The sequence below is a fragment of the Piliocolobus tephrosceles genome, chromosome 15 (assembly GCF_002776525.5).
Source record: "Piliocolobus tephrosceles isolate RC106 chromosome 15, ASM277652v3, whole genome shotgun sequence".
NCBI classification, from domain to species: Eukaryota; Metazoa; Chordata; class Mammalia; order Primates; family Cercopithecidae; genus Piliocolobus; species Piliocolobus tephrosceles.
In genome coordinates, this window is record NC_045448.1 from 7,648,285 (window position 1) to 7,675,217 (window position 26,933).

General features: G+C 41.3%; 1 long non-coding RNA gene across 2 annotated transcripts in view; it reads right to left on the minus strand.

Moving 5' to 3' along the window:
• Positions 1 to 2,383: 2,383 nt before the first annotated feature.
• Positions 2,384 to 26,933, minus strand: part of LOC111531204 — a 57,686-nt gene continuing 33,136 nt past the window's right edge. The window contains exons 2-5 of one of the 2 annotated variants that reach the window (XR_002728177.1): positions 12,602 to 12,664; positions 10,405 to 10,478; positions 4,256 to 4,329; positions 2,384 to 2,954 (exon numbers count right to left, since the gene is read on the minus strand). This is a non-coding gene — a long non-coding RNA (uncharacterized LOC111531204). Of the gene's footprint in view, positions 2,955 to 3,458; positions 4,330 to 10,404; positions 10,479 to 12,601; positions 12,665 to 26,933 lie in introns of those variants that run through there. The other variant, XR_002728176.1, reaches the window with a different exon arrangement.

The following is a 26,933-nucleotide window of genomic DNA, read 5'->3' on the forward strand; positions in this document are numbered from 1 at the left end:
AGAATAGGCTTGGCCCTTGGCATGGTTCACCTCTCTTGCTCTAAACAAGTCCTCATTGGTATCTTTTCTTATTTTGTTGTGAATCTATGTTTTGCTACCATGAGAAAGGGATGCTACCATGAAATCACAGTGCATTCAGACTGCCCCCAACCACGTCACTAGTTTTCCAGCAGTACTCTTGGTTATATCGAACAGCAGAATAGCAGGATGTTATGAAAAGAACAGAACATTCGGAGAAGGCTTGGGGTTAAGGCCCTACAAGGTCATCCTCTAGGTGTGTGATCTGAACATACCTTTCTGCCTGCAGACAGGGTGGGAAGATCGAATTGGAAAACTGGCTTGTGCAATACACAGAGAGAGAAGCATGTTCTGCTGTTCTTATTGCTACCATGTTGGTGACGGTGCTAAGCAAAACAGAAGACTAGAGAGGAAAAGTCATGCTCAGCAACGTGACTTTTTATAGTGGAGATGATTGTGTGTTGCGGGTTGAGCTAAGCTGCCCTCAACCCTTGCAATTTATATGTTGGAGTCCTAAGATATAAATTACAGTTGTCCCACTGAGAATAGATATTTTATCTCCTCTGTGTGTGTGTGTGTGTGTGTGTGTGTGTGTGTGTGTGTCCTGTTCTTCAATTTCTAATAATTGTGTCCAGGGAAAATAGAGAAGCACAAATGTCAGACTCTCAAAGGCTTCTAGGTTGTATATGCCTCAGTTCAAATCTTGGCATTAGTGCTTGCTTCTGGGTAAAACTGAGTACATTTCTCATTCTCTCCTTGCCTTCAGCTTTCTCATCCATATTCTGAAAAATAAAAGCACCTATTTTATAACTTTGTAGTAAAGGAACAATCCACATAAAGCATGTAGCAGAGTGTAAATCCTTATCCCTCTTCTAAAAGAGGCAGTTTGGGCATAGGGTGGCAGGAAGAAGGGCGAGTCTCTTCATGGAGTGTGTGATCTGCACAAGACGGCATGCCGAGTGCTCTCCTATGCATGGCTTCATTTTTGCTTTTAAAGATGAAAAAGCTAAAGCGGAATGTCTAAAAGAGTATACAGTTCCTAAAGCCACACAGCCAGGGTGATGGAAATATGATATGATTCAAATCCAGACTCAGTGGCCCTAAATACTGTGCTCAATCTTTAAAACCCAAAAGACATGTGGACCAATGTTTGGAGGAACAAGAGGCTGTGCCCTTCTCCATTGTCAAACTTTAGGGAGAGAAGCCTTCAAGACATGGAGAGTGGTACCCGGCCCCGTGGAGAGAAAGAGCGATTCACAGCTAGGAAGGTATAGTGTAGCCAGCAGTGCTCAGGAGACAGCACCAGATTTTTGCTGGTGGGAGGCTTCTGATTCCTTTTCCCTTTTGGGCTCAAAGCATTGATAAATACAAACTCTCAAGACTAGACATCACTGTCTGTGGTAGTTCCATGTTTTATATTCACCTAAACATTATACTAGCTTCAAGCTCTATTATTTGGTTGGAAAGGCAAATCTGGATTTAATAAAAGACAAGTCAAACCCTTATATTCACTTTTGGTCATTTGGGCATCAGTGAAAACAATGAATACAACTTCTAATGGTAAAACCCTTCGATGCAGCACAAATATTTATTCTTGGCTGTCATATCTCAGGAAAGCAGGCCTGTCATATCTGAAAACTTTCGCTGCACAACTGTGAGTTCCAGGATTGCACCCACTTCATTCTTGAGCAATTAAGCACAAAGACCATCTCTCCTGACCTCTTTCCTGACCATCTCCCTTGACCTCTGTGGCCTCTTTCCATAGTGCTCAGCACCTAGAGGGGTTCAGCAGCTCTTTATGGAATGATGAAATGATTTCCTAGTCACTGTGGTTTGGTTATCCATCAGCAGTAGGTCATTAGGGTTACAAATATCTACAAAGACAAGATTGGATGGAAAGTCTTTAGGACTATTATATTCCTAAACATTTCTATTTTTCATTATTACTATTTATAACCATTTTTAAAAGTACAAATGAGACTCAAATGACAGTCAAATGCCTGCTACTTAATAATTTCTTCTTAGAGTTCATGATTGCTCCAGAAGGGCAGATAATTAATGTACCCACTTGGCCACTTCTCCTCCCTGCCTCCTCCCTCTCCCCGGCCTGTCTCCTCCCTACCATCACCTCCCTGCCGGCCAGTGTAGCAGGAGCACACAGAACACAGAACACAGCACACAGCACACACTATTCAGCAGAAGCGTCCCTGACTGTTCCTTCCAGACACCAGTTAAGGGCTGAATCTCCAGGGAAGGGAAGGAGCAACCAATAACTGTGAAAATGAGCAGACTCAGTGGTTTCTCTGAGAAAACCTTTATAGTTATGAATAAGACAATGGCAATTACATAATATTGGTCACTTTTAATCAGTCTTGTTTATGTGAAAGAAACCCTGAAATAGTTGAGCTATGACAGCTTCTGGCAGGCAGTGGGCTACATGGCTTTCCAATAGCTATTTGGTTAATTAAAAGCATTTCAAGCATTTCTTCATCTCCTCTAAATAGCTTAGGTCACTAAGAGGAGGGATTAGGCCACTCCAGTTCCATTTTGCATCACACTCTTCCCACTTACATTACAGACCACTTAGATACTGTAGGCCAACCAATCTTCAGGAATGTTCAAAATCAGAGGTAGAAAAATGCACAGAGAGGTTAGTTTAGGAAATTAGATCATTAACTTTAAATCCAAACACCAATTGAATTATAAAAGACAAGACACATATTTAAAATTCTTTAAAGTTTCAAAAGCACTCGTGTAGATGTCAGGAACATCACTGGTTTTCTTTCGTTCCATGGGGTAAGGAGATATTCATGTTGACAGAACCTTGAGCACTGCTGAGCACAGAGCGTCTCAGATTTATCAGAAGTATGTCCAGTGACCAGAGCTCCCTGTGTGTGGAGGCCATACTGATTTTGATTGGCACAGATGATTCCTCACTATTGTGGTAATCAATAAGAAAAATTTTAAACATAATAAAACTCAAATAAGCTTACATTATTACTACACATGAGATTATAGTCCTCCTTTTAGTTGCTTATCATTTTTTAGCAAAACAACAAGTCAAGTCATATTTACCATTCAAATAATTCAAAAACCTTCAGTCTGCATTGAATGAGAATACATCCAAATTATGTCCATCAAGTCTTTCTTTAGTCCCTGTAGATTCATTTACTGCCTACCCTCAATGTGTCAGGTACTATTCTATTAGGTTGGTGCAATTACTTTTGCATCAACCTAATAGAAGAAAAGAAGGATACGAAATGTAGTTTTACAACATCCCTGCCCACAAGGAGTCCATAAGCTAGTCAGGAACCCAATAATATTACCAGGTGTTGATTTCTTCCTATTTATGGGAAGTAGAGGAAATAGATTGACAGCTCTCTGTTGTTCTTAGGCAGGATAAAATATACCAATGTCTTGGCATCCCTTTAAGAGGGTAATTAATACCAGCTAGCTGCTGTAACAACTACCAAATCTACATGGCTTAACACAATAAAGGTTTCTTTATTTTCACTCAAAGTCCCTACAGATCAAGTGGCTCTCCTCCGTCTTGTAGCCATGGCGTCTGGAAAATCTGGAATCTAAGGATTCAGTGGCAGAACAAAAAGATGGTAGAGGAAGTACAGGCCTGAAAGTGAAAGACATCCCTTCCCCTCTCATTCCACTGGACAGAACTGAGTTATATGGCCCCAACCTAACTGCAAGGAAGGCTGGGAAACATAGTTTTTCTCGGTTCCCAGGAAAAGGCATAATGTAGAGAACACAAGGTTGCCCCACCTGCAGTCTATTACAAAAGACCAGACATTTGCAAAGATAGAGGAGACGATGCAATGCTTACAAAGATCCTATTTAACAAGGCATTTGCTTGGAATTCATGCTTCTTTGTTTTCTATTTTATTTTTTGATAAAATATTTGAGTCTCACTTTCCTTTACTTAAAATACATGGAGTTGCTCCTGTATTCCTGATATAATAATTTGGAACATATATTTTCATGTTCAAGAGACAAGGGTTGACATACCAGCTCTCCTACAAGGGTGGAAATGCTAATTCTTAGCTCATAGGGCTGTTCTGACAATTAAATAAGTTAGGAAATAAAAGTACACTGTAGACTGTTTAAAATCAAGGGAAAATAAACATTCCATCTAATGGGAAAGCTACCATTTCCAAAAATTATTTCTTTGCCATAGCCTTAATAAAACGACCTTTTAAAGGACGCTTTCATATGAGGTTGATACCTCTGAGAGCTTTATCTTTCCATAGAGGTCTTCGAAACTTCTGTCCAACATTCATTCCTTTGTTTTGTCCAAATCTGTAAAGGAAGAGACATACGGCAAAAAGCTGCATGAGCTCCCCCAGACCATCCCTCAGCACAGCTTGGTGAGCCCAAGAAGGCAATGGGATCTGATTGCAGAGGAGCCCAATTAGACCCCCTTTCCTTGTTTGTTTAGTGTAAAATGAGATTTCCTGAATTTAACATCTTGTAACTTTGGTTTATACAGCTGAGAATTCTTATTAATGTCTGAAATTGGTTTGCGTCCTGGACACAGGCTGCATACCATTACAGAGGGATTTATTTGGCTCCTCTGGGAAGGACTCCATTTTGTCCTCCAAAAGCATTGCTTTTCTCAGGTTTATCCAGGAAAGCATGGGTGGCCCTTACATAATTGGGAAATTAATTGTTGACTGTGGAAAGAAGGGGTCATAGGAAATTCCTAAATTCTAACCTGAGCTCCAAGTCCCAGATTCCTTACATTATTCTTAAATATCCCTTGCACCCTCCCCTCCACCCTGATACATACTTTTTGTCCATTTGTTTGTCTTTGGGCCTTATGTACATAAAACCAATGTATTGCTTGGAAAATGAGTGCGAAGGTTTTGTGTTTTTAAATTTAACGGTCTTGTGCAGCAAGTACAGTGGCCATATAACTGATTTTCCAGGGAATGTTGAGAGTGAAGTGGGCACCTAGTAATATTCACTCTCTGACATTCATTATCTGACATGTCATTATCATTGACATTTGTTGAAATAATTTTCAACAAACTAAAAGAGTTATCTTCCCTTTCTAGTATTCTGCTTGCACTGGTTTTTTAAAAATAATAAATTGGTATTGAAATTGTCTTGTGCTCTTTTCTGTATCCATTTCTATTAAGATAATTATTTTGATTTTTTCTACTTTTCATTAAATATTAAATAATTATATTTTCTGAGGCTGAACTCTCCTTGAATCTCTGCCATGAATGCTGCTTGATCATGAGATACTATTTTTCATGCTCTCATTAAATTAGTAATTAATTTTTATTTAGGATCTTAAATCTACATATATAAGCAAAACTGACTTTTTGGTTCTTATAATACCTTCATCTAATTTTAGAATCAATCTTATAAAGTGTGAAGCCTCATGAAGTATTTTGAGATGACTTCACTTTTTATATTATATGGGACAAGTTCCATCAGATAGGGATTACCTATCTGTTTCCTGAAAGTTTAAAATTACATAGCTACCTATAGACAATTATATCATTAATATTTCATTTTCTTTCATGGTTACCAGTCTGTACATATATACACATATTTATATGTGTATATATATAAACACATATATAAATAAATTGGCTTTGAGCACACATATATACATACATGCATATATACTGAATTTGGCTTCTCAGAAATCCATCTATTATCAATGAGATTTCCATTTTATTGGCAGATAGTTTTTAGTGTTACTATATGTTAAGTTAGTAATTTGCTTAATTTACCGCCATTTTCCAATTTTCATAGTCCATTTTATTTACTACCATCTTCTCTCTAACTTTGGGATCATTTTTGTCAGAAAGCTGACATTTTAGTATTTCCATTTCATGGGCTGAAGGATTTGTTAATTATCTTGTGTGTGTTTTTGTGTGCTTTTCTTTTTTAAAGCAAAGTTTTTTTTTACTTGTACAAAAGTAAGATACAGACAAACCAGAGGCTAAAAGAAAATATGCAAATAAATACTCATTGTGAAAAGTGAAAAATAACAGAAAATGTTCTAATATATAATGACAATATTTCCTTCCTTTCATTTCTTACCTTTGGAACTTTTTAAAAATTTTTTTATTATTATTTTTTTGAGACGGAGTCTCGATCTGCCACCTAGGCTGGAGTTCAGTGGCCCAATATTGGCTCACTGCAACCTCGCCTCCCGGGTTCAAGTGATTCTTGTGCCTCAGCCTCCCAAGTAGCTTGTAATACAGGCATGCGCCACCACACCTGGCTAATTTTTAAATTTTTAGTAGAGACGGGCTATTGCCATGTTGACCAGGCTGGTCTCAAATTCCTGGTCTCAGGTGATCTTCCTGCCTTGGCCTCCCAAAGTGCTGGGATTATAAGAGTGAGCCCCCATGCCTGACACCTTTGGAACTTTTATTAAATTAATGTTACTACTTCTATCTTCCGTATCTTTTAACTTTTTTTTCCTCAATCATCACATTACTTTATGGCTTTTGAATGTATGGAAGACATTATTTGAATTCAACTTACAGACTGATTTTTCAGCTAAATCTAGTCATCTGTAAAAATCCATTCATTAAGCTCTGTATTTCATCAATTTCATTTATCATGCCCAAAGATTTCATGTATGCTTGTTCTTGCTTTCAATATCTTTTTTATTCTGGGAATATCTGTATGTATGTATATATACACACACACATACACACATGTAGAGCTCAGAAAACAACACTCCAAAAAGAAGGCCTCAGCAGCAGCCTCAGCAGTGACAGTGCTTCTCTATCTCCTAACCTTCTGTCTCTCAGTCCTTAGCCAGCCATAGAAATGAAAATCTCTCTTTCCCAAGGTGGGTCATAGAAACCAAAACCCCTCTGTCCCTAAACCAATCATGAAACCTGAAAATACTATGTAAGTGCTCTCTCTGCCTTTTCGTGTAAAAACTGGCCAAAGAGAAATTATCTGATCTACCTTGTTTGACAGTAGATCATAAGACCCCTAATATGGTTTGGCTGTGTGTCCCCACCCAAATCTCTCCTTGCACTGTAATAATCCCCGTATGTCAAGGGCAGGACCAGATGGAGATAATTGAATCATGGAGTCAGTTTTCCCCATGCTATTCTCATGATAAATGAGTGATTTCTCATGAGTTATGATGGTTTTATAAGGGGCTTCCCCCTTCTCTCAGCACTCATTCTCTCTCCTGCCGCCCTGTGAAGAGGTGCCTTCTGCCATAATTGTAAGTTTCCTGAGGTCTCCCCAGCCATGTGGAACTGTGAGTCAATTAAATCTCTTTTCTGTATAAGTTACCTAGTCTCAGCTATTTCTTTATAGCATTGTGAGAATGGACTAATACAACCCCATTCCAGAGAGGGTCCTGCCCAATACTCAGAAGGAAAGAATGCAGGCTCAGAGAGGCTAAGACGAGTCCAGATAGACAGGCCTTGCTTGGTGTCCCCACTCTGCCTATTAGCATTAGAGCATATATTTTTCGTCCAATCATATTTCTATACAGCTGTTCATACTTGTTGAACCTAAGCCTAAAAACAGACAATTTCTTCTATATCTTTGCATCTTTATTCTGAAGGCTATTATATATATACATTAAGTAAATTTGTATGCCTTATCTCCAATTAACCTGCCTTTTGCAAGATGATTTTTCAGCAAACCTTCAGAACACAATATACATATTTTATATTCTTATTCTATATCATTCTGTTAGTTTTGATTCCTCAAGTATTGATAGTTCTGTTTATTCAGTGGTTCTCAAAGTGCTTTGGCCAGAGAGATTTCCTGTGAGATCATCTTTTATTCTCACAGGACTACTAGCTGCTTTGTTTACAATGTGTGCTGGATGATGGAGTAAAAGTATACCTTTAGTTTATTTTCCTCCAGGTAAGTTTGGGGCTGTTCCAGGGAACAGAGTTCCCAGTGTTACATTCTAGGGTCTGGACTCTCCTTACTGCCTTCTCCCCACCATAACACTTTCTAGGATTTCCTTTCGAGGCACTGCTTTGTCCCCGTGGTTATCAACCTCTCTGTCATTACATGTCCCACTTAGTGGAGTTGGGGTTCAGGGGCTCTGCCAGGCTGGCCAAGTCTGCTGCACCATCTGCTGAGGACTCCACCCATGCTGTGGTCTCCTTCCAAGTTAACGTCATCCACTCACTTTGGGCTGAGACAGGGCCGACCCATGTTTTATTCTTACTCTGCTGGTGTTAAAGCACTGACAGAGATCCATTCAGGGAGGCATGAGAATAAAAACAAAACAACCAACGCAAAACAAGTCCACCCCTCCCTGGCTGTGGGTGATAATTCTCTCCGGCTCCAGGCTGCTATCCAGTTCCTCTTCCACCTTCTGCTGCAGCCATGGGGACTCAATGACCTTCTCTCCCCCAAAGGGCTCCCCACAATCTTTATGTCAGGCTTTCTAAGGTTCTGATGTCATTGACCTCCATGTATCACGCACGGCCTCTCAAGAATAGAGTAAAGACACCCATATCTTAAGTATCTCTTCTACAACATCTAGTGCACTACTTAAAATTCTTAAAAGAATCCAGGATATGAGATGCAGGTGGTGATGGTCAGAATGAAGGGCCTAGAATAGAGATTCCTAGAAAGAAGTTGCATGAGGAACATTTGGAGGGATTGGTGAGCTGGCAGCTATATCAACCCAAGGCCCACTCTTCCTGCCATGGTTGGTGGGACTCTGTGTCTAGAGAATGGCTGGTGCAGCCTTGAATTCTTAGATCACATACTGATCACATTGCATGACTTTGTTGAAGGTGAAAACTTGCTTTCAATATTAAAACTAGACAGAGTAATCATTGACAGACAGCAGTGAGATGATATCTGCTGGAGTTAAGATACCTTGGGAATAGACGGCTGCGTTTGGAATTTATTTGATGTGCATATGCACTCTGTCATTTTTCCAGCCAATCCCATATTGCTATCTTGCCTCTCCATTATCTCCCCAACCTGAGAGATTAGAGAGAAACATTTTGTTTGTCAGCTCAGAAGTAAGCACTGTCCATTACCTGATAAGACTGAAGCAGGGTTTAACAAGTCAATTTGAACCAAATAGAAAATGTTCTATCATGATATCAGCCAGTCCCTTTGTTTGCGCACATTGTTCCTGTGTTCTTGATAATCTGGTAAAACCCAGTGAAACTTAGTATATGCGGATTAGTCAGAAATGAATGCTCACTTTGGAAGCCTGCTGGAAGAAGTCAATGCATTTCTCTACAGGAAGTGCCTAGATTTATAACCTACAGGATTGAGGACAGTGAAAACCAGAAAGGCATTTCATGTCAATTAGAAAATATCTCCAGAATCTTCTGATTCTATCTCAAGTGAGAAGCCAAGTCTGAAAAGGCTGGAGACCAATTTCTAACTATCATTTTTGTATTTGTATAAGCTTTGACATTTCAGGAGGGATAAAAGTATGTGCCTATGAATATCCAGATGTTAACTCCTCTGAATGAACAAAGAAAAGGCTTCTCCCATCACCTGGGAAATTCAGTAGGTGAAGTGGAACTTAGTAGAGCCTGTGTTTAGACCCTTAGGGGATGTTGGTTTAAGAACTCTACTACCGACTGGGTGCAGTGGCTCATGCCTGTAATCCCAGCAGTTTAGGAGGCCGAGACAGGCAGATCATGATGTCAGGAGTTCGAGACCAGCCTGACCGACATGGTGAAACCAACCCCTTGTCTACTAAAAATACAAAACTTAGCTGGGTATGGTGGCATGCACCTGTAATCCCAGCTACTTAGGAGACCGAAGCAGGAGAATCACTTGAACCCAGGAGGCAGAGGTTGCAGTGAGCTGAGATCGTGCCACTGCACTCCAGTCTGGGTAACAGAGCAAGATTCTATCCAAAAAAAAAAAAAAGCGGTGGGGGAGGGGGGGAGAAGTACTCTACTATTTATAATGTGCAAGATCTGCACTTGCCATCTGTCCATGAAGAAAGGGACAGAGAACTAATGGTCACTGAGATGTGCATGTGTGATCAGCACTGTGGTGAGTGCTTTGCACACATTTTTACAACTAAATACCCAAGAATGTTGTGAGGTGTTTTATACTATCCACAACCTATACATGAAGAACTGAGACTCCTAGACGCATTTAACTGCCCACAGTACTAAGAGGCATTGTGCACATGTTGCTAAAGACATACGAGGCATTATTTTCTCTCTTTACCTACAAAATCTCCACTGAGCTTTCCTGGTGACAGGTCTGAGATTTATCTCGTAGGATTACACTGACTTAATGTGTGTCTCAACTTTTAAGGAAGAGATAAAGGTAAATGGCAGGGATTAGCCATTGTCACCATGCTGTTTGCCTTCGTGTTGAAATTGTGTGTAGTGACAGGCTCTGAGTGTTTCTATTTCTCATACATACTTTTGTCTTCAATGTGGGCGCTCAAATGTGGTAGAAGTTCATCTATAGAGTGACGTGATCAGCCAAATGGTCCACTGCGGATAGAAGAGAAAGACTGTAAGATAGGTCAGCAACACAGAACTATTAGTCATCCCTTCAAAGTGCAGCATTCGTCTTGGCTTCTGATCCAGGTTGAATCTAGATTTGAAGAAAAATTAAGCCATATTGGTGTGTTAATTAGGAATCTCATATACAGCCATTATTGTCTACTGAGGTCATCAGTAACAGAAACATTGAAGAAAGAGGTGGAGAGTGAAGAGAAAGAAAGAGAGAGAGAAAGGAGAAGAAGGAGAAGGAGGAGAGAAAGGAAAGGAAGAAAGCAAGGAAGAAAAGGGGAAAGAAGGAAGGAAGGAAGGAAAAGAAAGAAAGTAAGAAAGAAGGAGAGAAAGAGAGAAAGAAAGAAGAAAGAAAGAAGAAAGAAAAGAAAGGAGAGAAAGAAGGAAGGTAGGAATGGATAAAGGAAGGAAGGAAGGAAAGAAAGAAAAAAAGAAACGAAAAGAAAGAAAGAAAGAAAGAAAGGCAAGAAAAAAGAAAGAAAGAAGGAAGGAAGGAAAAAATAAAGGGAGGGAAGGAGATGGCGACAAAAAGCAGGGCAAGTCACTCTTCATCTCTGTGTATATATAGATATATCTTTGCCCTCGTAGACCTTACTGCCTGAGGAAATTTTCAATAAGATGTGAAGATTCCAATGGTAGATAAATGAGGGAAATATGAAAGGTCCCTTGATACATGGGAGAAAATTCAATAAATTTAAAAACAGAAAATTCTTTCTTGGCCAATAATCTAATAAATAATAGATTTAAAACCATCTTGTGATACTGAGCATAGATAGAAAAGTACGCATGTACACATGTATGTGCACGTGAACACACAGAGACCCCCACTCCGATATTGGTGAGACTGGGCTGAATTTAGCATGCACCAGCTCCTGAGGGCACTTTCCAGTCCAATAGTGTAACGAGAAGCCAGAGCCTTCTTTGATTGTTGTTGTTTTTTTCCTGTGACCAGGTGATCCCATCGTTTGGAATTTTACCTAATGAAAAATTGAACAGAAGCAAAAATCTATTCAAGCACATTTCTTATATCCAAAATAATAAAAATTCCCCATCAATAATTGGATAATTACTGTATGTAAAAAATACCAGATTTTTCAACAACTAAGAAAATGTTGGTACATTTAAAGAATGCATAGAACTGCTGGGTGTGGTGGCTCGTGCCTATAATTCTAGTCCTTTGGGACTAGAATGGCAAAACCCCCTCTCTACTAAAAATACAAACAAACAAACTAAACCGTGTGTGGTGACAGGCACCTGTAGTCCCAGCTACTCAGGAGGCTGAGGCACAAAAATTTCATAAATCCGGCAGATGTAGGTTGCACTGAGCCGAGATTGTGCCACTGTACTCCAGCGTGGGCAACAGAGCAAGACTGTTTCAGAAAAAGAAAGAAAGAAAGAAAGAAAGACTTTCAAAATGCCTAACCATATATGTTTTATTAATACCTAATGCACTTATAAAATTGCCCAGCTACTGCAAAATATATAAGCTTTTAAATATACGTGCTGTAGAAAAGAGTTCTTATGATATAGAACATACCTTGAGGTTAATTTTGAAATTTGAAAGAGCATGATCTGTATATTAGAGCCTGAAGAAAACAACAGTGAGAATTCTCTACCTCACACTCGTTCCTTCCTCCTGCTCCTACTCATGCATCCTTCTTTCACCACCACATCTCCCCTCCCAATAAAATCTAAGCCATGTGACTTTTTTCAACATCTGCTTCCTTTCTTTTCTTTCATAGAAAGCATGCATGAATAATCAGACCGCACTGCTGCTGTTAATTGTAAAAATCATTAGTAAACTTCCAGGTGCTGTTTACTATATAAGCATTGTAATTTTCTATCCTAAAATCAGCAACTCCCCCACATCATTGTCTGCCCCGGGGCATGAGCACTGTGCAGCTTTGAGGTTGTCAAAGGCAGTTGCAGCCCCATTTGCTGGGACTGAAAGAGATCGATCCACACCTGCAGCGTTTAAGGCAATAATTCCTGATATTAACCAGACCTCATGAGGAGAGGGCCCTTTTGCCAGCCTCCTCATGATTCAACACTCTCCAATCCATGTGGAATCATTGAATATGCTGTGATTGGCTCACACCCACCATGTCCATTCTTCCCCTTTCTGCCGCCACTCCACCTATTGTCCAAAGATTCTGGAAAGAAACCTGTAGAGAAGAGAAAGCCAGTTTAGATGCCATTTGTCTCTAACTTGTAAGCCCTGCATGCCTGAATTTTTGCAATTGCAAATAAAGTGCAAATGAAGAACAAACTCAAGAACCCTCAAGAGCCCATACTGCAAGAGGCAGGAAGAATCCTGGAGATTTAACTGAGAGGAGAGATCCTAGCACAGAGAGGAAGTAACTTGCCCAATGCCATACAAACACTGCCTAACGCTTTGGTTACACAAAACAGACTACAACTTCCATCTGTTTCCTTGAAGGCACCTGTGGTTTTCCTCAAGAAATTCAAGATAAAAGAAAACAAAGCTTGAGTTTACATTTTCCCAGGTACTACAATGGCATCCCTGGGTACACCTGCTGTTCTTTCTCTGGGGCTCCCAATTCCTGCTCTGCTCCTCCAGGCAGGATTCTACACAGCCTTCCAGTAACACTGCAGGAGTGGCCCTCGGGTGGTCTGGCTACACCTTTGCCTATAACCTGTTGCACTGTGTGTTCTTACAGCCATAGCCATTATTTTCCTGCACTGTGTCATCTGTTTGCTTGCTCCTATTTCAGTGGTATTCGAAGTGCCTCTGACAAAAGTGCTTTTCCTTCTTTTTCTTTTCATATTTTTGGCCTAGTTCAATACCTCAATGAATGAATAAAATTTATTAAGAGAGCATTATAATATCTAATGTTTTAATCAATGTTTGAGGTAGAAAGTTCTTAGAGACCATCTGACCCAACTTCAAAATCAATTTCTGCATCACAGGTGCAAGAATGTTCAGTGACTCTGTGAACTATGTTTGCACTTTGGCATCATCTCCACCTCCCGGAGTGTTCTCTACCACTTTGTCTCAGAGACAAAGCCTAGGACTGCATTTCTTAGAATTCCTTCCCCATAGGCTTCCATGAAAAGGAAGGAGGCCGTGTTCTCCAGCAGCTGTGGCGGGAAGAAGCACAGGTGACTCACAGACCAGTGTGGGGAGGAAGCAGGTGGGATGGTCTCAGCAGCTCCCAGGCAAGCTCCTCCACAGCTCCTGCTGTAGTGTTGCAAGCTGAAAACTTTAGCAATAACTTCACTGTTCTTTGTTTCCCCAGCTTTTCCAAAATTTTGCTAGGTTTTATTTCCTTGCATTAAAATTTTCCTACGACAAAAGAGTCATCTTTGTAATGCATGGTGCTGGGTCAATTAGATACACACAGAGTTGAGGTGGAGGATAAATCCTGACCCCTCCCTCATAAAAACAAAATCCAGACAGAGTATGGATCTACATGTGAAAAGTAAAACAATAATGTTTAAAAGAAAACATACAAAAGCATCTTCATAACCTTAGGGTAGGCAGACCTTATACAAGACACAAAAAATTGCTAGACATAACACACAAAATGATAAATAGAACTCCAATAAAGTTAGTGCCCTCTGCATATCAAAAGACACCATTAGGAGAAGTCAAGCCACAGAATAAGAAAGGATATTTGCATGATACATATCTAAGACTACCAAGAATATATAAAAATTTATACAAATCAATAAAAAAGACAGACATCTCAAAGTAGGTACCTCAGAGAAGAATATCTAAGTAGCCGAAAGCATGTTAAAAATTTCTCAGATTAAGTAATTATTAGATAAATGCAAATTAAAACCACCATATACACAAAAGAAAGTCTATAATTTAAATGGCAGACAAAACAAAGTATTGCGTTTGGAGCAACTAGAACTCACCTACTTTTAAGAGTAAGTTGGTACAACTATGCTTACATGTCGTTGGGAAACTGAAATTATCTACTCAAACTGAACATCCGTCCATCCTACATCCTAGCAATTCTACCTCTACATATATTAATATAAATGTACACACATGTTTACAAAAGACATACAACTATTTATAGCAGCAATATTTGAGTAGTTCATATTACAAACAATCCATCAATCAATCCACAGGATAGGCTGCGATATATTCATATATGTGACACAATAAAGCAACGAGAATGAAATAACTACACATTTTCCCAACAAATCATAATTTTGATGACTCACAATCAAAATAGCCTGAATACAAAACAATACATACTGGATAATTCCATTTACACAAAGTTTAAAAATCAGAAAAACATCCATGGCTTTAGAACTCAAAATAGTGGTTATTTTTGGGGAGGTAATGATTAGAAGGAGGGGAATTTCTTGTTAATGTCAAACTCCTAAATCTGGACTCTTGTTACATGGCATGTTCAGTTGGTAAAATTTTATTGAAATTCACTGTTAATATCTGTGCATTTCTAAATAAATTTTATACTTTAATTAAAACGTTACATTAAAAGAATTCAGCCTGGAGATACCTGGAGTATCGTCCATTTTCCTGACTGACAGAGTAAATTATTTAAAATTTATAGTTAATAGGTTTCAGGGTCATGGTTATGAAGATGATGGTGATAATTATGACAACAATGACAAATATCTTCAACTACAGTGAAAATAGCATTACTGTTTATTAGGTGATAGACAATATGTTGGGGACTTTTTGATAACCTGACACTGTCCTGGGAAGCAGGAATTGAAATTCCTGTTGCACGGATTGGGAAATTGAAGGTAGCTAATTTGTTCAGTCACCCAGCTCCTGTGAGGTCAGACTTGACTCTTGGACAGAATTTATTGATTCTACGCAGATTTCCCACTTCATGAAAGAATGGCATGATTTTTCATCTGTAACTCAGAAACCCTTTTGAGTTTGTAAATACTGAGTTACTCAAACTGATGCCCCTATGACATGAAAGTGCTGGGAGTTCTGTCTGTCTGAATGAGGCAGAGAACAATGCTGATGGGATTTCTGCCCCCACTGTGTAGGGTCCCTCACGCATTTGTGGTGCTTTGTAACAACCCTCATCAAAGTACATAACTCAAGAGATGCAGGATCTGCCAATCATAAGCAGCTCTTCCGAGCTCCTTTTGTAGGAAAAACTTTCTCACATCCCTGGTACTGGGCAGGGATAAGAAGAGCCTGTGGGGTTGGCAGCTCCCTGTCATGGTCTCATCTACAGAAATGTCTTCTCTTCTTTTCATGCTGCTAAATTGGAGATTGTGAATCTCTGGAATCAGATAAAATGTTATTTTCTCATTTGGTAAAAAAAAAAAAAAGAGAGAGAACATTTAATGTCTCATAAAGCTGTAGGAGAGGGTTTGGTAAAATGAACATGTTAAACCCCCACCTCAAGGAGTATGTGGAATACCAAAGAAGAGAATTTCCCTTCAGGGGCCTCCATCTCCTCTGCATAAGAGAAAGGAAGATGGAAAGTCCTCCTTGCGGGAAGAGGAGTCCTCTATCTCACAGAGTCCTCCATATCCTCATAGAATCTCCCATCTCACAGAGTCCTCCATCTCACAGTCCTCCATCTCCTCACTGAGTTCCCAATCTCACAGAGTTCTCCATCTCACAGAGTCCCCAATCTCCTCAGAGTCCCCCATTTCACAGAATTCTCCGTCTCCTCACAGAGTCCCCCATCTCCTCACAGAGTCTCCCATCTCACAGAGTCCCCCATCTCCTCAGAGTCCCCCATCTCACAGAGCCCTCCATCTCCTTACAGAGTCCTCCATCTCCTCACAAAGTCTCCCATCTCACAGAGTCCTCCATCTCACAGAGTTCTCCATCTCACAGAGTCCCCCATCTCACAGAATCCTCCATCTCCTCACAGAGTCCTCCGTCTCCTCACAGAGTCTCCCTTCTCATAGAGTCCTCCATCTTCTCACAGAGTCTCCCATCTCACAGAGTCCCCCATCTCATAGAGCCCTCCATCTCCTTACAGAGTCCTCCATCTCCTCACAAAGTCTTCCATCTCACAAAGTCCCCCACCTCACAGAGTTCCCCATCTCACAGAGTCCTCTGTCTCCTGGCAGTCCCCCATCTCCTCTGCATAACAGAAAGAATGAACTGCAGATGGAAGGAAACCGCACTTTGAAGGAGGCAATTAGGCTTTTTCTCGTCCCTGGTGAATTTCCTCTCCTGTTTCTCTTGATGACAATTCTCAATATTCACCATGATTTTAGTCTCTCACCTCCTTTGCCTGTTCCAGCATTTGATCTTGAACTTCTACTTTAGAAGAACCTGAAGCCAATAGGACACCCCAGCCCCTCTGCCCATATGCCTGCAGAGAGGCCCTCGCCATCCTCATCCCTTTTCTCCTGCCTCAGGGGTGGAGGATGGCCTTGGGTTCTTCATGCAGAACCATTCCGCCACGCCCTCAATCCTCCCATCTTCCTTTAAGGACTCTTTCCAGCAGTTTATACAAGAGTGCGTCTCTACAATCCCCCAAACTGAGCCACTCTTTCATGTCTCACTCTCAAACCTGAATTACCCTCCAAACTGACTCCTCCTATGTTGGTTTGCCATCCAAAACCTCTCCCCTACTCCTGTCTCATCTAAACTGGTCTCTGGCAAGGCTGCCATGATCTTCTGCCTGCTTCTGGATACCCTTTTGAGTGGGTGTGGTGGAGCCTGCACCCTCCACTTTGCTGTAGCTGCTTCCACCAAACTTGCATAATTTCAAAATCTACCTGAAACTTCTGTTTTTTTGTTTTGTTTTGTTTTTTGTTTTTGTTTTTTTTCCTGGCTCACCGTCTGTGCTGCAGTGACATAGTGGGTGACTCTGCCTTTCTAGAGGCTTCTCCAAGTGCCCTTCTCACCTGCTGATTGGATTGGAGTGGAGTGCTTTTCCCTGCTGGACTTCACCACTTCCTGCCCCTGAATGTTCATCATCCCTGGCCACTCCCTTTTGTCCCCTGCTCACACAGCTCAAATAGCCTAAGCCTTCATTTTTCCCCCAGACCTTTAAGCTTCTATATCCATCTCTCAGCTGGATATTTTCACCTGAATACCCAGATCCCGTAGGTCAACGAAGACCACCATGAGAGAGGAGAAGAGACAAGATGGCAATACCCCTGGCACGTTTCTATCCTCCATGCTGAGCACTCTATGTCGTTAAGAAATGTCTGTTGAATGAATGAATGAATGAATGAATGAATGAATGAATGAGTGAATGTGTAGCTGAGTGAGCTCAGAAATACTCAGAGGTTCTCTTTTCCTGGTCCCTATCTTCCATCACTGTGACTTTCCCCAGCCACATACAGGGAAAAGTATAGTGTAACTATTAGGCAGTTTCAAAGAGATGAAATTAGCCAGAATGCCAAAGACTGCCTTCAGTATAGGTATACTTTTCCAAGTTTTCATCAGTTGATGTATTTTTCTCCTCTCTTGTAATATAGCTTCTAGGTTCTAAAAAACTATGTTTCAGAAAATGTTCCTGAGAAGACCAGGACTGCTCACACGGGACCACCTCAGCTGAGCTGTTGTTGGTAAGCCTACAGCCTGCTTTGCTCTCCCAAGCTGTTTCCTCATTTAACATCTCCACTGAACACTAGCTCTATACCATCAGGCGGCTGCTCTGGAGGAAAATGAAGGATTTGCTGTATAATTTTTTTTTTTTAAAGAGATTATTTAAGGCACGATTTTTGTTTGTGGTCCCAAGATAAACTATAATCACCTTTGTTTACCTCATATTCCTTTCTTAATTAACTGACAACCTATTAGCATACATTTTTTATCCCAGGAGCATTAATTATACATAATTTATATCATAAGCATTTATTTCATATCAGTGGGATGAATAAAACATTTACCTGCTTATAGCTACTTGAGGTTAACATTTTTATACAAAAACCTCACCTGAGACTTCCAATCAAATTATCAGATTTTTAATTTTCTGTTACATAATGATACTGTACTGGTCATTGTAGCATTTTATTCTACTCCAGGCTAAACAATCATTTAGCAGAGTGCCGTGCTGGCAGCATTAATTAACCAATGATACATGCTTTGCTGCACAATGAGATGCAAATAATAAAAATACGATTTGCTCATATGAGCGATGGAGTCCTTCCTGGGATTGTAATACCAATATCAGCCCCAGCAAAGTTACAAAGATCTCCAGGCCTTCTGTGTCATAGTTTGTCAGACTGCAAAGGATCACAGAGGTCAAAGGGCACATCATATTGTCGTTTTAAAGATGAGGATTCTGAGGGCCAGAGAAGGCAAAAACCTTGTACAACCCAATGCACCAGCAAACAAGTGCCAGAGATGTGGACACGGTGCGAGCACACTGGCCCAGTGCCAGGACAGTTCCTCCTGTCGACACAGGTGTGCTCTTCTCGCTCAAAACCTGGTAAGCTTTGAATGTTTGCATCAGCTGGAATGTTGTGCCCAGGTGCTTTAAAACGAGATGTACATAAATTAGTCTTTGGTTCAGAAATGTCACAATCTTTCCGGTATGGGGTGGCTTAGGTGAAGCCTCTCAAAAGATTAATAGATTGACTGTAATGCCATAAGAAGCCCTAGTTCCAGACTCTAGGCTTAAAATTAGGCTACACTTTTCTCTAATCATCATATCCCTTTGCCACCACACTTCTCACTGGCTGTCTTCTTACTCTGAACAGATGAATTTTCAAGTCCGTGGATCCTGTCCTCTACTGTCTCTATAACTATTTTGTTCACCAACTACAGTTACCCAGAAACCAGTGGCAATGTTAGTTAGAACACAAATGGACCTTTTTACCTGAGAAATCCTTTGTTGCTTAGAATGAAATTCAGAGGATTTTGCTGTTTTTTTTTTTTTTTTTTTTTTTACAGGAGGAAAAAAGCACTATACTTGCACAGAACGGAACGAGCTTGCTAGAGATCCGGGCTGTGGATGGAGAAGAAAGGACCTACCAGAGATCATTAAGCACCTGCTGTGTGACAGAGGCTCTGCCTGGCCCTCGTCCGTGCCATCTCATTCGATTCAATTCTGGGAAATAACACAATTATCCACACCTCATAGATGAGAAAACTGAAGTTTAAAAAGGTTAAGCCATTTGTTCAGAGCCACAGCTGCAGCAGGAGACAGTGTTGGGATTTGAACCAAGGTCCATATACTTTTAAAATCCAAGCTGTTTCTATGACACCACACTAATAACAAGGCAGATGGTAACAGGCATTTAGGAAGAACTGCTGAAAAACCATTTTCCCATGTTTTTCATCTCCTGATTTTGAGGTGCAAATGTGATTTCTTTAATATATTCTGCCATCTTGCTTGGACAGAATGTAGCATACTCCTCTTGAAGAAATCTTCTTGCCTCACTAACGAGTCAATGTAGAGAGAAAACACTTGGGGTCAATGCTGGGGCATAGTTAGAGAAATCTGTTTCTCAAATCCTCTCTCATAACGTGGAAATGGTAACAAAGGCAGCAAGAAAACCACACAAAGCAAAATATGGGGGTCCCAGAGTTCCCTGGTAGACAAAGCAACTCAGCCCAATGAATTCTCCAGTGACCCTCGCAGATACTTGCCTGTGCCTGGCCAGCCGGGTGACTCTGCAGCCCCCGTCTGCTCGAGGTTCATCCCATCTCGCACATCCGGAAGCCAGGCAGCATCCAGGGCTCGCTCACGAGCCAAGCCTTCAGCAGCATCACCTTCTTATACTCAGCAAGGAAAGGCTGGACTTCTTCAAAGGCCTTCCTGGCTCCCAGCTCTCTTCATGTTGTCTTCATAAGAAATCTCATCTGGGCCCATACTGTCAAATACCTGTGACTATTTCACCGCTCCTCATGCATGGGTCCCCTGGTACACAGTCTGAGACATAGTACTTAATGGCTCCCTTAGGAAGTCTCAAATTCACCTAAAGATAATGTGTATTACACCACACTCATGATCCCCCACACAAAAAGTAATATTAGCTCAGTAAATGGTATCCTCTAGGCCGGGCGCGGTGGCTCAAGCCTGTAATCCCAGCACTTTGGGAGGCCAAGGGGGTGGATCACGAGGTCAGGAGATCGAGACCATCCTGGCTAACTTGGTGAAACCCCATCTCTACTAAAAAAATACAAAAAAAAACTAGCCGGGCGTGGTGGCGGGTTCCTGTAGTTCCAGCAACTCGGGAGGCTGAGGCAGGAGAATGGCGTAAACCCGGGAGGCGGAGCTTGCAGTGAGCTGAGATCCGGCCACTGCACTCCAGCCTGGGCGACATAGCAAGACTCCGTCTAAAAAAAAAAGATATCCTCTAAATACTTGCTCAAACAAACAGCAAAAAAAAAAAAAAACCTTCTTCCATATCCAATCTATTGCCTGTCTATTTTGCCTCCTAAATGGATCTTGAATTCATCCCTGTTTTTCCACTTTCACTGCCATCATCATAAGCTTGGCTATTAATTTTACTCATGTGGACTTCTACAATTGCCTTCTAATTGTTATCACCTCATCTAATTTTTAATCTGTAACTAGAATAATCTTTTCAAGATGAAAATCAGATTATAACAAATATCCATTAAAATAATGAGAAAGACATCTCGAAGTTCAGAGCAGAAACAGAAACAGAAACCATAAAGAAAAGATTGATAAAGTAGGTCATATAAAAATAAAATACTTCTGCTGACAAGACCACCCTAAACAAAATCAAAAGATAAGATACACGCTTGGAAAAGTAAATAAAGTACTGATTTTCTTAAACTATAAAGACACTTTAAAATAGTCAAATAAGTCAAACAACTCAATAAAAAAATGGGCAAAGAACAAGATAGGCAAGGGCACACACAGACTTGCGCACACACACACTCACACAAGCACAAATGGCTCTTAAACATTTTAAAAAATATTCAATGTTATTTATAATAAGAGACAAATTAACAACAAAATATGATACAATTTTTTGCTTGTCAGATTAGCAAAAGTTCAAAAAGGTGAACTTTTACTAGTAATGGTATAGGAAAAACAATCTCTTTATTGCAGTAGCAAAAGAAACAGAAAAAACTGGTAACTTGATAATATGTGTCAACTCTATATGCACATATTCTTTGATCCAGCAACATTTTTCCTGATAATTTTCCCTTGAGATATAATTGCACACACATACATGCACACAAATGCACACACACGGAGATAAATTGCAGTATTATCATAATAAAATAAGACTAGAGATAAATGAAATGCCTCTCAATACTTAACTTGTGAAGTATATTGTAGCTCATTTCTATAATGGAATACTACGCAGTCATGAAAAAGAATGGGGAAGTTCTATTCATACAGAAATGAAACAGGTTCTCTTAAACATATCCTAAAATATAGAAAGAAACTATATATATACACACACACACCTATATATACTTGTATATATTGGGAAATATACAAAAATAATTCATAATGGTGGTTTCATCTAGGAAGGCAGATGAGTGGCTAATGGCCTATACAGGGGGAAGCACTCACTTTTCACTGGATTCCTGTGCACCATTTGAACTTTTGTGTTACACAGATGTGTTTTATTTATTTGTGTGTGTATGTGTGTGTCTATGTGCCTACATGTGTGTGTAGAGTGAGACAGAGAAGGGAGTATGGACAAGGCTTTTAGAGGTTTGAGCATGAAGGGAAGGTAAGCACAAGGGCAGTAGCTGGAATAGGGCGAAGCTGAGTAAGGGTTTTATGAGCTGCAGGACATATTGCCCATATTTAGACACTGCTGAGCATGAGACTTAGAGTATTTGAAATTACAGGAGTGGAAGGTGTCATCAGACAACTCTGAGGGTGTGGGGGCTGAAGACTGTAGCTTAGATGGAGACAGGAGAAGGTAGAAAGGAAGGAAAAGGTAGATAGGCAAATACACCTCATTTACTTATCTGCAGTTTTAATCTTCTGAAAAAGAGGCTATGTCATCCCAACAACTGAAACCCCAAAAGAACAGAACTCCAGCGAGGAAGGAGGAGGCGACTGAGTGAGGTACAACAAAAACTCCCTCCACAGCACAACTGCAGCCAGAGAATTTCAAGCCCAGAATGTAAGTAAATGTAACCCTTTCCTGTGGGAGGATCTGACACTTGGGGCACCACTGTTACTCGAGACAAAGCAGGTTGGATACCTGTTTCTGAAAGATGCCTTTGGGGGCACCCCAGTGTGCAGAACCCCAGCCTAGGCCACTAGGTGCTGAGCCTAACTGTGAAAGTCAGGCAGAAAGTGGAGGGGCTCATCTCGTCAGTGCCCTCCGCAGGCTCTGAGAGCACCACACACAGCAACATTGCTTTGGATTTCAGAGAGGGGACCATTCTCCCTTTCTTTCTTTCTTTCTCACAGACTAGCATTCAGGGTCAGCCTCCAAGATGGAGAGTTTAAAGGAAGGTTTAGAGGTTGAAGTGCTAATGAGCCTACCCCATTCCTCCTACTGGGTCTTGGACTTTGGAGCTAGCAGGGTGTATTAGTTCATTCTCAGACTGCTATAAAGATCTACCAGAGACTGGGTAGTTTATAAAGAAAAGAGGTTTAATTGACTCGTCACTCTGCAGGCTATACAGAAGGCATGACTGGGGACGCCTTGGGGAAACTTTATAGTCATGGCAGAAGGCAAAGGGGAAGCAAGTGCCTTCTTCACATGGTGACAGGAGAGAGAGACAGAGTGAGAGAGAGAGAGAGAGAGAGACAGAGAGAGAAGGGGGAGTTGCTACACATTTTTTAAACAACCTGATCTCATGAGAACTCACTCACTAGCATGAGAACAGCAAGAGGGAAATCCACCCCCATGATCCAATCACCTCCCACCAGGCCCCTCCTCCAACACTGGGAATTATAATTCGACGTGAGATTTGGGTGGGGACATAGCCAAGCCAAATCGTGGGGCTTGCCACAGGTCTTAGCCACGCCCCTTATCCAGAGATAAGAAAAGGAGGATCAAATAGGGACTCAGAAGAGCAAGGCCTCTGAGGGCAAACTAGGAAGAGGGAGGTGACTGGGACAAATGCCAGCCTCTGTCACTGCAGGTGGTCTCAACTCCACACTGGGACTTCTCCTCGCCCTTCTCGATTCATTCCAAATTCCTCTCCCACTCAGCTCTCACCTCACAAGGTCTCCGTGGCTTACCTACCTGGCAGTGCCACCCAAAACCTTGAGTCCTTAGCCATCACACGCATTTCCATTTAGAGTTGCTGCACATGTCTGCTCAGAGTTACAGGGGTCTAAGGTTCCTCCTTGCTTACAATGTACAAAAACAATCCTACCCTATCCTGCTGGTCAAGGTCAACTCTCCCTGCCATCTGGTGACTCTTCTTGGCACAAGGAGGCCACAGTGCCTGGTGACAGTGTCAGTGAATCGCAAGTCCCCAGGAGCAGGTCTCCTGCAATATTCCTGCTGCATCGTTGCCCAGGAGCTGCCCTTGGGAGGCAAGGCTGCAGGGCTTCCAACTATAGCAGCAGCAAGGCCGCTGTTCAATCACGCTGTCTGCAGCCGGAGGTCTGAGAGGCCTTCCTCATGGCCACCATAGGGAGAATAAAAGAGACATCTGTGGATCCCAGAGAAGGGGCGTTCTGATGCTGTTTCTGCCAGCACAGCTTACCCAGGGCAAGGCAGGATCAAGTGAAGTTTCACAAAAATTTATACACCCTAGTGTGGCAGAAAGCTGCTGGCAGGGCCAGCTTGGAGGGCGTGTGGTCTGTGTAGTCGCACGAGCTCTGCACTTGGAAGGGACCAGCTTGGCTGATGCTCTGGTGGCATCATCTTGGATCTCTTAATGTTTTTATCTTTGAATTTGTGCTTTGTAAGTAAAATCTGATGGGACAGTGGAGACGTGCCTGTCCCACAATGATACCCACAGTGTGCCTGTCCACAAGGTGCTTCCTGGCCACCCATTTACGTACAGCGCCCATAACGCCCCATAAAGACAGAATGCTGGGGGCTCCACAATGCCTGGGACGTCAGGGAGACTCAAGGTGATACCAGGTAAGCCTGTTAGGTCCACTGCTGAGTCAGCAAGAGGCCTGTGGCCCAGAGATATCATGCTTTCTGACTGAACCAGAGCTTGTTTTAAAAACAAAAAAGAAGCAATAGTGTACAAAGAAACACAAGCAATTAAAGAACCCAGTTATTTCCTTTCTTACTCAGATGACTCCCCTTACATCCACTTTTACAGAAAATGATGACATATAAGGAAAGGGAAAATAAGGCGACACACAGTTCCTTTCCTTCTTCCTCATCAGTAAGCCAAAGGGAGAGGATATTGGGAGAGGTGGATATATCAAGAGTGATATAAAAACATTTGAGTGAGTTTTGTGTGGCGCTTTCACTGTTTTGGTAAGAACAAAATATATATGCACCTACAAACTACAAAACACATATTATATAATTTTGGTGATTCTACATACAAATTAAATGCTATTATGTTTGTATTTAAAACTGGTATTGCGCAATATAAAGTGGTAGAATTCAAACTATTTGTTTAGAATTTTTTATTTTTCTTTACTTAGAAAGATATTGAATAGCAAATAAAAAACACCACAACAAGATGAAAGGGAGACACTAGAAGAAAGAAGCTTTATATTTTAGGATCCTTAGTGGCCCTTTTTTTTTCTACTTTTTGAACAAGGAGTCCACAATTTTTTTTTTTTTTGAGATGGAGTCTAGCTCTGTTGCCCAGGCTGGAGGGCAGTGGTGTGATCTCGGTTCACTGCAAGCTCCACCTCCCAGGTTCATGCCATTCTCCTGCCTCAGCCTCCCAAGTAGCTGGGACTACAGGTGCCTGCTACCACGTCCGGCTAATTTTTTGTATTTTTAGTAGAGATGGGGTTTCACCGTGTTAGCCAGGATGGTCTCAATCCCCTGACCTCATGATCTGCCCACCTCAGCCTCCCAAAGTGCTGGGATTACAGGTGTGAGCAACCGTGCCTAGCTAGGGTCCACATTTTTATTTTGCACAGAGCTCTGCAAGTTTTGTAGCCAGCCCTGGCCACCAAACCTAAGGGCGCCACAGGCACCATGCAGATAAGGACCATGGTGATTTCTGCCATATGGAGAAAGACCAAAGGAGCCGCCATTTATCACCTCTTAAGATCCTAAAATTGTGACCTATACCCAAGAGGTGGGAATATAAAGAAAGAAAGGAACTGCTAGGATGATGAAGTTATGTTTTCCGACAGCTAGGCAGAAACTCAAAGGCCAAATTGTTGTACAACATTAAACGATAATTGGAACACTTGAACTGCAGCCTGATGGCCACACCTGTCATTTCTTTTCACTCCATTAAGGGCGATGCAAATGGGAATCAGATGAGCACCTTCCCCTCAAAGAGTTCACGGGGAAACTGACACAAAGGCATGAGACAGAAGTTAAGAACTGGGTAAGGATTCCAATGAAAAACAATAATACAAGAGATAACAATGAAATAATTTATTTGAATCAGTGAATTTATTTGTCAAGTTAAGACAAGGCACAAAAAATGTAGCTACTTCCTGATAGAATTGCTACATTTTCATTTTCCACAGATATATCATTAGGATTGTTTTAGTCTGCTCGGTTTGCTGGAACAAAATACCATAAACTAGGTGGACAACAGAAATGTATTTTATACAGCTCTGGAGGCTGAGAAGTCGAAGGGCAAGGCTCCGGCAGATTCAGTGTCTAGCAAGGGTCCGTTTGCTGCACCACAGACAGCATCTTCTCACTGCATCCTCACATGGCTGAAGGACAAAGGCGCTTCCTTGAGCCTGTTTGATAAGGGCACTTATCCCATTCCCGAGGGCTCCCTACCTATGACCTAATCACTTCCCTCAGGAAACCCCACCTCTGAATACCATCATATTGGGGATTAGGTTTCAACATATAAATTTGCGGAGAAGAAAAAGATTCAGGCCACAGCAAGCGCATGTAAAACAGTCAGTGCAGCGTCCGACCATAGCAGACGCCAATTTCAGTGCCTTCCTCCTTCTTCACCAATAAACATGGAGGAGATCTGCTGAGCTGCCTGCTGGGCATGGTGCTATAAGTTTAAAGGAGAGAACTCAATTCGGAAATGACTTGTCTGCTAAGTTTTCTGAGATGAAAGAATTTAAGCTAAGCCCAGAGGAAATGGGAAAACCCAAATAGGTAAGAAAGTAGGACCATTCTTAGCAAAGAAAACACTTTTCATTTAACAAGAACACTCTTTCCCTAAATCTAGTATATTTTTTGGCTCTTCCTGCCTCCCTGGGACTCTAGGGCTTTGCTTCTCAAAATGTTTGTCTTGAGTCCCTGAGAGGTCAATTCTCTGTTTTTCTTGGGATGGCAGTTGTTCTGCTGAACCTGACAAGATTCTAAAACTTAGAAGTTATAACATAAGATTATAAGAGCAGATTTTGAAGCTTTCTAAATAAATAATATAACCTAGGCCAGGCGTGGTGGCTCACGTCTGTAATCCCAGCACTTTGGAAGGCCAAGGTGGGCAGATCACGAGGTCAGGAGATC